Consider the following 12,114-nt stretch of genomic DNA (forward strand, 5'->3'; position numbering starts at 1 on the left):
GTGCACCGGGATGACTATGATCAAAAAGTCGGATGACAGCCAGCATTGGCCAAGACGTGGAGAAACTGGAAACCTCATATCGCTGGCAGGCATTTTAGATGGTGTGGCCACTTTGGAAGATAGTTTGGCAGATCCTAAAAACGTTAAACATAGAATTATCATGTGACCCAGCAATTCCACTCGTAGGTAGATAACCAAGAAAATTGAAAGCCATACGTTCTTACAAAAATTTGTACGCAAATGTTTATAGCATCAATATTTATAATGGCCCCGAAGTGGAAGTGTGCAGGTGTCTCTCGGCGGATGACCTGATCAGCGAAACACCGCCTTTATCCATACAACGTTGTATCCGTGTAATGGAACGTTATTTGGCAATAAAAAAGAAAGTTCTTAAAAACATCATGTTGAGCAAAAGAATTGGTTACAAAAGACCACATATTGCCTGATTCCATTTATCTGAAGTGTCCAGAGCAGGCAAATCCATAGATAAAAAGCAGATTAGTGAAAGCCTAGTCTTTGGGGTCTTGTAGGTGGAGTGGAGATGGGAATCGCTATAAATGAGTACGGGGTTTCCTAACTCTGTTGGCTGGGGGGCAGGGGCCACCTTTTAAAGGAAAATGTTGATTTATATTATTCTTGCTATAATGTTATTTAAATATATTCAAATGTAAAACTGCTTCTAAAATAAGATACGATAGTTGTACAACCCTGGATATACCCAAAATAAATTAAATTATACACTTGAAATTGGCGAATTGTCTGGTATGTTAATTATATCTCAATAAAACTGTTATAAAAAAAAAAAACCACATGCCCAAAATCCCTGCAAAAGTAAAGACATTGCACCCAGTGGTATTAGTTATATCCAGACAGTTTTCTAGGGCTGGACGTTGAGACCCTGGCACGGAACTGAAACTTTCCACGAACAAGCTTTTCATGGCATTTTCATGCTCTTTTCACGTCCCTTGATAATGCCAATAAGCTTCCTTCCGGCGTTGAAGGTAGTTAGCACTGGGGAATGATGTAACTCTTAATGAAATGGGTTAATTAGCGCTGGAACTGGAAACGAAACGTTTCCTCGCAGTTCGTTTCCTACTGCAGGTGCGAGGTGGCGCCCGGGGGAAGGCACCCTCCGGCCGCGGGGGCGTCCCTGGCAACGCCGTCTCTCACCCGGGACTCAGGTAAGTGCCTTCGCGGGTGGGTGCCCTGGGACGTCCCAGCTGTTTTCTGCCCTCAAAACCTTCTGTGCAGGGCGCTCTGACAGCTGTTGGTGTTGGCATGACCCGAATGTGATTGTAGACACATACGGCGACCTTGAAATTCCGGGTGGAAATAGGTTATTTGATGGCCATCCTAGAAATTGTGTGTTTGTGTGCGTGCGTGTGTGTGGTTGTCGCACACACACATAAGCACGATTATTGTAGAGAAATCTCACACCTGAGTAAACGGGGAGCGGTCGAGAGCCTGCGGTGTGACGGGGAGTGAATGAGAAAAAGAAAATGGGTGTGCGTGTCCCTGGGGAGGAGGGCTGTGGCTCGGTCCAAGGTTTGGATAAGGAAATACGCATTTGGGGGAGATGGACCGGAATGAGGAGCTGTGGGTGGGAAGGAGGCAAGCTTTAGATGCCAGAAGTATCTGAAAAGGAGAGTTTAAATCACGTTAGAATGTCACCCATCCTTTCTGCATTAATGGACCCCAGAGGCAGCCCGGGGCCTCTTTGCTCTTCCACATGGAGATTTCCAGCCATTTTCAGGTAAAAAGAAGAAAACCAGACACAAAGAGCCCGTGGAAGGAAGAGCCCGGCCCAGCAGCAGAGCCGTCCAGAGGGGCTGGCCTGCGGCCCAGGCCTCGGCCTGCTGCTTGCTGGCCTTCTTTGGTCCCCGGAGGTGGAAGGGAGAAAAACCAAGTCAGTTACGGGGGTGCTGGGCCACTGACTCGCATTCTAGGCCAGTAGAACGTTCCTCCCGTTCCGGATAAAGGGGAATCACCCCCCCTCCTAAGCAACCTAAATGAAGGGCTGGAGCCGGCCTGTCGTCTACTTTCTGTGCCCGACGACCCGTCCATGGACCCCTCTTGGCCCAGCGACCTTCCTGTATAAACCCAAACCCTCTTGGCTAAGTGCAAAGCCCCCTTGGGCAAGGACCCAGGGAGCCAGAACGTTCTTCCATGTCTTGCCCATGTGAGAACATGTATTTTGCTTTTAAAAGGCAGGTGCTGAGTGTAGATGCTTCAGGATGGGGGTGTCAGGGGCGAGTTCGGATCGGGGTTTGGCAAGCGGGGCAGGGGGCAGCGGAAAGAGTTTTCTATCCCGGTGAGTCAGCCCTTTTGTGTCCCGGCCCCTGGCCCAGGGCCTGGGAGGCAGTGTGAGGGTGCTGCCGTGCCCGAGGACGACGCGTCCCCCCGGTGGAGGTCCCCGAGGTGGGCGACCCCAGGACCCCGGCACGCAGGCACTGTCGTCCATCGGTCTGCAGACACGCCATCCACCTGCCATGGACGCGTAGAGGGGAGGGGTCCACTAGCCCCCTGGGTAACATCCTGCCACTTACTAGCTGTGTGACCCCCAGTTTACCACACCCAATAACGAGATCGTGGCAATAAATAACGAGCTGCTCGGTGACAGTGAGTGACCAGGGTCACCCCCTCCCTGCCCTCACCTCCGCCCCCGACCCCCAGGCACGCATGCTCCTCACGGCCTCCTCCTCCTGCCGTTGGTGACAGTTACCTTTCTACCTGTCCAACACCGCAGTGTGATGAGAATTCCTCGCTTGTGCATTCGCATCCAGGTTACCTCATCGGATACGCCCCCAAACTGGGGAATCGCGGTTTATTATTTCTGTATAACTGATAAGGAAACTGAGACTCTGAACAGTTTAGGTCGCTTGGCACAGGTCACAGAGCCGGATGACATAGCCCGGGCTCGCTGATTCTGAGTCAGGGTCCTGCGCCCTCTGCCGCTGCCTGGCGGATGTGGGGGTGGGGAGCAGCCGGCACGCTCCGTGCTCCGCCCCTCATTAGCCCTCTGGCCCCTCCCTCAGTGCTGACAGCCCACCATCCTACTGCTGAATTTACAGCTCCCAGCATCATGCAGTAAATGGTGTTCATTTGTTGTGTTTTGTTTTGTTTTCTGCTTTTTACGGAGATGACATCATTGTACTTTGCTGTAGAAGAAGTACGTAGTGTCGACATGAAAGGTCCCTTGTCAGTCCCCTCAACCTAAACCTCCGCTCACCCAGGCTGCCTCCCTGTCGATGTGTGTATATATTTTGATATGGATGTTGCCACAGAGCATCTATTATTCTGAGAATCGGTGTCAACAGTATGTCCTGAGGAGCCTTCCAAATCGGATGCCTCATTTTTAGGGACTTTGTGGTGATCCACTGTGTGGCTGGTCTCTATTTCAGCAGTTGGACATTTGGACCGTTTCCATTTTTGTATTTTGAATACAAAATTCCCTGGGACAGTCACGGACTCACGGCCGCTTCAGCTGATTTTATTTCTGCTGCTGCCATAGCCACAGAACCAGAGTTTCCATCAACAGAAGGAGAAGCTATGAAGGAAGGAGGGCCACAGGTACTCTGAAGGGCCGCAGGTGAAGACGTCTTCAGACACTGGCCCCCTCGGGGGCGGCTAGGGCCACGTACTTCTTTGAGGACACACTGTGTTTGGAGCCAGGACACATGGGACGTTTGTGATAGGCAGGGTGGCATGCTGGGTCCCTCTGGGGAGGGAGGGAGCACAGGGAGATGCGACAAAGTTGCGGTCCCGTGATGAGCATCTCTCTGTGCCCTGGTGTGGCAAGGACCAGCACCCAGGGGCGTGTCCTCCCGCAGAGGCTTGAGAGAGCTGACCTGCTGCCTTGACTGGCCCGTCCACGGACAGAACCGCCTGAGGGCCTGCTGCCCGGTGCTGGACGCGCCGGCATCCTCAGCGCGCATGTCTAACGTGACTCCTGCAGCGACGTAGTCCTGAGACATCGTCACCAGTACCCCCGCTGCACGAATGAACGACGGACCCTGGAACATGGAGAGATGAGTGCACGCCACGGGCCCAGGGGGCCCCGCGCTGTCTCCTGGCCTTGCACTGGTCCTTCGCGGAGGGCGTAGACAGCGCCGGAGGCTCCATCCATCGCTCCCTTCCCCTGGGCCCCGATCCAGCTTCCTCCCTCCTTCTCCGCCATGTCTACGCCAAGCGTCTTCTTCAGAACAGACCCTGTCAACAGCTGTTCCCAGGAACACACTGTCCCCAGGAAGAGAGACCTGCTCCCCTGGCGAAAGGGTCCACGTGGCTACAGCAGATTGAATGCCCAGGGACTGGGGCATTTTTTTTTTTTATTTTGAGGTAGGTGGCTGAGACTGGGTAATCCCTAAATTAGAGAGATGTGTAAAATGTATGCTGCAGGCTTCCTGGAGCGACACTCCCTGCCCGGGGCTGCTCCACGTCCGAGTCCCTTGCAGCCCGCCTCGGCACCTCACCGGGGATGGGCAGTGAACTTCAGGGCAGCAAATGCCCATCCTTCACGAGTAGTTCAAATGTTAGAGCAAGCGAAAATCCCTCCGGATTCCAGAAGGGGACCCCATATAGGAAGGAACCAGAAGACACAGAGAAAGGCTGTCGCAGCTCAGAGGAGGAGGCCCCCAAGTCCAAAAGTGAGGGATGAAATCAAAATAAAATGACTGTATTTGTCAAGAAACAGTAATCACAATTAAAGGGGGAAAAAAAACTGGTTACAGGAAATGACAGACGAGACTGGCCTGGTCTTCTCGATAAGCCGCTGTCACTTAATTGGAACTTTGCTGAGGTAACAGGGACCTAGGGACACAGAAATATGTTCTGAGTGGTCCTGCATTGAATGCTGCTTCGGACAAGCCAGCGCTAGAAGACATTTCTGGGTCAGTTGGGGAAATCAGAATATGGTCTGCGCATTAGATGGCTTTAAAATGTTCTAAGACTGACGGCAGAGTGGAGATTGTTTACCGAAAAAAATCAGATTATGAAACATTATGTGCCGAGTGATCTCACTGGAGTGAGGTCAAAAGGGAAGGCTGGTGCCGAGGTGTTAATGGTGGAAAACTCTGAGCGTAGGGATGTGAGAACTTTCATTTTTACTTTGTTCGGCTGCATTTTTTATTTTCCACAATGCACAGGCAAGACAACTGGCCCAGTCTGTTCGACAAGTCTATGTCACTTTGCCATGTTAAGGGGGAGCTAGGGACATACCAATACGTTCTGAGTGGTCCTGCAGACCTTCCGAAATAGTGAAAGATTATTTAAAAACCAAACGATTTGGCAATATTACTAAGCGCGGCAGATGAAGGGTTAATAGCCCCAAAGAAAGCATTTCTGGGGACTGATAAGTAAACACCAAGAGTAATGGGAATGAGAGCAAACAGAAAAAAATCCACCAACAACGAAATGCAAATAACTAGTGCATTTGAAAGTGCTCAGCCTCATTAGTAATCAAGGGAATGCAAATGAGAACGAGGAACCAAGTTTCTGCCCATCAAACTAATAAGCATTGGAAAGAAAGAGAATACCTCTGTCCACAGACACAAGACCCTTACAGATGTCTGTCCACACTCGGTAATTCTACATCTGTGACTCTTTCCTCAAAGGAAGAAACTTATTATGCGAAAAATGGGATGCTCGTTACAACGGTATTTATAACTCTGAAAAATTATAACTCCTCTGATCGTCTGGCATTTGGAGAGGGGTCCGGCAGACAGTGACAAACCCGCTGAGCGACAGACTCACGTGGTGTCCTGAGGAAGCCGAGATGTGTGGGGACGAATGTTACGCGTTAGGTTAAAAGAGAAATTAACGGTAGGATCCCAACGGAGGGAAACAGGGCAGGAAGAAATGGAAAAAGGAAAGCAAAGGACCGCGCGGAAGTGCTGATACCATCGCGTGGAGGAGCTGGGATGGTGACAGACTCTGGCCTCGCAGTTCTGTTTTTCCAAATGTTGACGAATATCCGTTATTTTCATAATGAGGAATTAGAAAACAATTAAAAGGCTGATCGTGAGGACTTGTTGGGTTTGGGGAGAGCTGGGAAAGTTCCCAGGGTAGGAAAGTCAACCCGGCCAGGGGCATGAACGGCAGCCGCCAACGTGGGGTCAGTTCTCCCCGATGCCTGCGAGCCTGGCGGGAGCCTCCACGCCCAGGAGGGGCCCCTGGGGAAGCCGCGGGCTGGACGGTGGACTCGCAGCAGGCGTCGGGGCGTCTGGCTGTCCGATGGTCGTCACCCCTATGCCGGAGGCAAAGCGCCCTGGGCAGAGCGGTGCCAAGCAGACCTGGCCACCTGGCCAGCGGGTCGCCCAGACCAGCCCGGGACGCCAGACTGAACTGCACGTCCGCCGCCCCGCGGCCCGGGCCAGCCTCCCCCGCCCCCTCCTTCCCGCCTCTGCCGCTTTCCGGCGGGCGGCTGTGGACAAGGAGTTTTAACCCCTCTGCGCCATGGCCTACTCCTTGTGGGGTGCTGTATTTGTCCCCTAGGGTTGCTCTAGCAAAGGACCACAAACAGGGGTGCTTGAAACATCACGGTCATCTTTCCTCTTGGTCCGTGTCGCTGCGCCCAAATTTACCTCTCCTTACAAGAACGCCGGGCACTGGACTTGGGGCCTACCTACCCTAGGGCGACCTCACCTTAACAAATCACGCCCGCCAAGGCCCCATGCCCAAAGAACCCCAGAGGCGCAGAGCGGGCCGGTCGCGAGCGCTCCCCACGTTTTAGCGCCACGAGGCGCCCTCCTAGGGCGGCCATCAGGCCATCATCTTCACCCTGCTTTCGATCGTCCTCAGGCTCTGTAATAGCTTGAGCTTCTTTCTGGATTCAGTAGGAAGTGGAGACATGGGAGGTTTAGGGGGATGGAAGAGGGGCCCGACAGCCCCCAGGGAGCCCCCCTGGTCCTCAGGCCTGCATGCGACCGCCCTCGCCTCTGTGGGGGGCGTGACCCAGCATCTCAGGCCACGCCCCTTACTGCTTAAGCTGTCGTCACTTCCTGTTGGCATTCACCGCCCATCCCCCCGGCACAGGTGTCTCAAGTTCACGAGGAGCGCAGCTGCACCAGGTCCCCACAGTGAAACAAGGGTCACTCTGTCACGACCGGCCAGGAAGAGAAGCTCGACCGCCCTCTCCAGCCCTGCTGTCGCCGTGCCCTGGGAGCAGTCGGTGACCCGCTTATAAAAATCACCTTCGCCTGAGCCACTTTTAGCTAAATTCGAGGGGAATATATCTAACCTTCTGGAATCGCCTCTCAGCGCCTGGAAAACCTCTCGTTTGTTGTTTTGTCCACCTTATGTGTGTGAAGCACAAAGATGACAAATTCCAAACTAGAACTCATCTTTCTTCTTTATTTTATTTATTTTTTATTTTACTGTAGAAAAGTTTTGTTAGAAGGGAAAGTACACTTCCAGACGTGGAAGCGGCCGAGCAAGAGAAGCGGCCTAATCTTTCTGTGAGCCGTTGCTGACATGAAGTGTGGAGCAGGGTGACTCGGGGGTCAACCCCTGACTCCCTCCCCCACCCCACCCCAAACTATCAGAGCCCTGTCCTGGGGTTCGTTCATGTCTAACTCACAGAAGAGGCTGGCGTTCCCATTGGGAATAAGTCGATAACATGCGAGGGTCACAGTCTCTAGTGACCTCCTTGTCTACCAGAAAAATGAAACAGGCACGGAGAAGGACGTGGACATGGAGAGAGAGGCAGGGGTGAGTGGCGGAGAGCGGGCGTAAGGACGGGCTGAGTGCCAGGGTCCGCGAGGCGCAGCTGCCCCTGGCTCCAGGTCATTCGAACACCCCAGGCTCCTCCCAATAAATCTCTTTGGCCTGAACTAGTTAAAATGAGTTTATGTCCATCACAAACACAACACCCTTCTTAAAAGAACTGGCTATGCGCTTGGGACTTGGGGTGCAGTCCCTATCCTCTTGGAACAGTTTTATTTACGGGACGGAGAAAATGGAACAAATAATTCTGTGACTGGTGTTATAAACATGAGAAACGTTGGGGGCGTGAGGTTTGATGCTAGCGCCTTGGGTTTGCACACGCTCCCTTGTTCCTACAGGGAAGAAAACGAAGAAAGACACGTGTGCGCGTGTGTGTGCGTGTGCGTGTGTGTGATGAAACACAAACAGAAGCAGCATCTTGCTTGCATCGGGTAAATGTTCAGAACTAGCCAATCCTTAAAAGCAGCACTCCGCTACGTCACTCGGGGTTTCATTTCTCAGGAGTTCGCGGGTGGCCGGTGTTCTCTAGATCCGGCGCCCTTATCAGCACTTCAGGATGTTTGTAACTATATTTTACTGAGAAAAAGATCAATGGTGAACAGGAGTGGAACCTCCTCAGAAATGCCAGGAATGGGGGAGAGGTGTGGATGTCCCCTGGTTGGAGGGGGCTTGTGCCATGTGGGAAAAAAGGAAGCGAAACCCTTCCCTGCCCCCCATGGGTTTATACAGCGAGCCTCACTGAAAAGCAGCCCAGCCCAGGGGAACCAGGGCCACGGGTCCTGGCGCATCCTGTGGCTCAATGCTAGGAGTCTGGTCCTGTAGCTGGCGGCTACAGTGATGGCATGGGGCCAGCCCGGGGCTATTTTGCAGGATTTCAGGACCATCAGATTGAGGTCCGTTGGCCTGTTGTAGGCGCTGTGCCCCCTGGTGGAGAACCTATCGTGTCTGAAACTGTCTTCAAGTCCACCTGGACAAACTCACCTGAACGCGGACGGAGTCTGTGGAAAACTCCCGGACGTGGGCGGGGGAAGTGGCCAGCAGCAGCGAGCCTGCTCTCCCGATGCCCATGCTGACGGGTCCCATTCCCTCTTTAGTTGACGGAAGAGGGTGGCCCAGGCCGGAGGCTGCCTGGGGGTGGCAGGGGCTTACACGAGCCCTAATGCTGCACCTGCAGAGTGTGGGCTAGTTGCTTGGTGTCTCCCAAACTCCTGCTGTAACACGAGTAATAATGACGTGCGGCGAAGCGGAATGATGAAACGGCGTGGGAACACCCAGCATGCTGCCGGCGCACAGTAGGTGGTCTCCAGGCCCTTTCCTCTGTGCTGACTTCATGTTGTCAAGGGGAAGGGGGAAGCCGTGCGTCTCCTGGGAGGACCTCTGCATCCTGAGCAAAGCACGGGGCGTGGGCTCTGAGTGCTGGCCGTGTGGGGGGTTAGGATGGGGGGGGGGGGCATCCACAAGGAGCCAGGAGCTCGTCCTAAGCCTGGGCTGCTGCGAGGTGGGCTGCCCCAGGCCCTGGGAGATCCCAGCCAGGCCGCGTCCCCTCCCGCCTGCTCTGCCACACAGCGGGGCGCCCCTTCTACTCGATACCTTTCAGAAGCCGGAAGAGGAAGCAGCTCTTCCTGACGGACCTTCCGAGGCCGACGTTACCCTGGTACCAAAACCAGGCACAATATTAAAAGGAAACAAGCAGACTGATACCCTTCATGAACATAGATTCGAAAATTCCCAGCTGGCATGAGCAAACAGAATTCACCAAAACATAAGAAAGGATAATACATCCAGACAAAGTGGATGTTTTTTTTCCCCCCCTGGGAATGCAAGGCTGGTTCGGCATTTGGAAAATCAATGTAATTCACCATGTTGAGATTAAAGAAAAAAAAACAACCCGTGACCAGCTAGCTTTATGAAAACAGCGACAAAATTTGACAACATTCAACATGCCCTCATGATACAAACCGCTGGTAAACTAGAAACAAAAGGGAACCTCCTTACCCCGAGAGGATGCGTCTACAAATCAGCTACAGCTAAACAGAACCGAGGTGAAAGGCTGCATGTTTCCCCTAAGATTGGGGACTGAGCAAGAGCGCTCACTGTCACCACTCCCACCACAAGTCCACGCCAGCGGAATAAAACCGCCGAAATGAGCAAAAGGCACACGTGTTGTGGACGACGCGATTGCTCACGTGGAAAAGCCTCGGGGGGCTACGGGGAAGCCCCGGAAACGACGAAGGAGCTTAGCAAGTTCTCAGTCAGCATCCAGATCACCTATATATACAAATACAGACACGTGTCATGTCAGGAATTCGAAGACTCGACACTGCTGTGTGGATGCGGGTGACATCTGAGTGGCTATCAGACAGCCTCACCAATGTGGGGCAGGTGAGGGACCAAGCCCGACCCCTGTCGGGCTGGGCCGGGCCAGCGTGACAGCCTTCGGTGGGATCCCCAAGTGCCGAAGAAGCTACAACGTCTGGCTTGGAGACTGACCGCTGCAGCCGACATGTGGTACTTGAGAATGGTGGTCCGCTTAGGGTGTGGGCGAGGAGCTGCCCTCTCTGTAACCCCCCTCTCCCTTACCTCTGCCGTGAGCAAAGTGTATTGCGTATTCCTCAAGTGTGCTTCAGTATTCATGGGAAAAGAAATGATTTTTCATTCTTTCTAAATCTTGCTAAGCCTCAGAAAGACATGAGTCATCTAGTAAGGGATTTATGCCTCGGTTTCCCTGTGTTCCCAAACCATAAGAAAATGTCCTTTGATGTCCCTAGCCAGTCTGACTCTCCCTCTCTCCCTCTCTCTCTCCCTCTCCCTCCTTCCCTCTCCCCTACCACAGCACACACACACACATGCACACACACACACACACACACACACACATGCACACACACAGTGCCTCTGTCCCCAGCAGACCCACAGGCAGGCTTTCCGGGCTGTGCATACAGAGCAGGGCGTGACAGGCACACACAAGCCCGCTTAGGTGTGGCGGGGCTGAAAGCCGAGCCTTGCGATTGTTTGATTGTTCGGGCCAGTGAGCAGTCAGAGAGGAGCCGGCCCTCCCCCCGCGCCCACCCACGCAGACCGCCAGCTGGAGTGGCGCGGGGCTTCAGCTGCCGCGGCGGCAGCGGAAGAGGCTGCATTCCCGCCGAGTGGGAAGGCAGGCCCGGGACGCCTGGCTCTGCCCGCCTTCCCCACTCCCTCTCCCCTGATCAAGCCCCTGGCAAGGCGTCCTCGGAGAGCCGAAACGCGCACGTGAGACTGCTTCGTTCCCCCCGCTTCTTTTCACGGGTGGGGAGTCTGAGTTACTAGAGGGGAAAGAACTGCCCCAGGGCATATATGGCCAGTGAGGGGCAGCGGCTGGACCAGCATCAACCCTGAACTCCTGGCTTCCCACCCAGGGTGCTGTCTGCTGCACAGCGCTGTCAGCCCAGGGTCCTGTTCCCACTGGAAAGTACTGGAAGGTACTCAGACCAGGTTCTCATTCCACGGCTGCCGAGGGCATCATGTGACTGCAGCCCCAGGCCTGGGTCAGGGGCACGACTAGGGTGACTTCAGGATCACCGGTAAAGTGAGCCTCTCCTTCAGACCACTGGGAACATCCCTAAAGAGGCACAGACCCCGGGAACAGCCACCAGGGATCAGAGCAGGTCGGGCCGCACACAGAGCAGGGAGCAGCCTGCGTGTGCTCAGAGCCGCATGGGTCACGGCAGCTGAGGGAGAAGCAGAGGAAGGGCAAGGCATGGTTTAGAAACACTCCGCCCTTCAACAGGATGGGGCAGCATAGTTCAGTGATTAGAGTGTGGCCGGACGTGCAGCCCGGGCCTCCGTTTCTGAGTCTGCTACATGGCAGGAAACAGCCCGGCATCTGCACAATGAATGGCAGCTGTTGCTAGCTCTGTTTTTAAGACCTCAGCAGAGGCACCTGAGGCCGGCCGTGGGCCTCCACAGCCTGTGTGTTTTGAAAGAAATCAGAGGGAGGGAGGGTGACTGGGAAGAGAGGAGCTGTCCACTGCCTCAGTGCTGATCTGTCCAGGACTCGATCCTGTGCAGGAGCCCAGAGCCTTCCAACCACTCGGGACCCTTGATGAGCTGCCAGGCAGTGTTTGTGGAGGAGTAGGGACAGGAACGGGACAAGGAACTGGAAGCAATAGCTCTCCCTGAAGACTCCTGGGGATACGAGCCAAGCTCCGCTGCTCAGAGATAGGAAATGAACAGAGGCCAGACATCCTGAGAAGTCAGTCCAAACCCAGAGAAGCCATTGTTCATGGATCGGCTCAATGCCTCACGTTCTAGCATTCAGGAAGATCAATCATACACCTCTGTTCTCCCGGAGCCAGTACGGGTGGCAGATAAAGAAGCTGCTGCCGCCATGGGCAGGGTTAATGGATTTTCGAG

This window comes from Rousettus aegyptiacus, unplaced genomic scaffold, assembly GCF_014176215.1.
Source record: "Rousettus aegyptiacus isolate mRouAeg1 unplaced genomic scaffold, mRouAeg1.p scaffold_m13_p_6, whole genome shotgun sequence".
In the NCBI taxonomy this organism is placed as follows: Eukaryota; Metazoa; Chordata; class Mammalia; order Chiroptera; family Pteropodidae; genus Rousettus; species Rousettus aegyptiacus.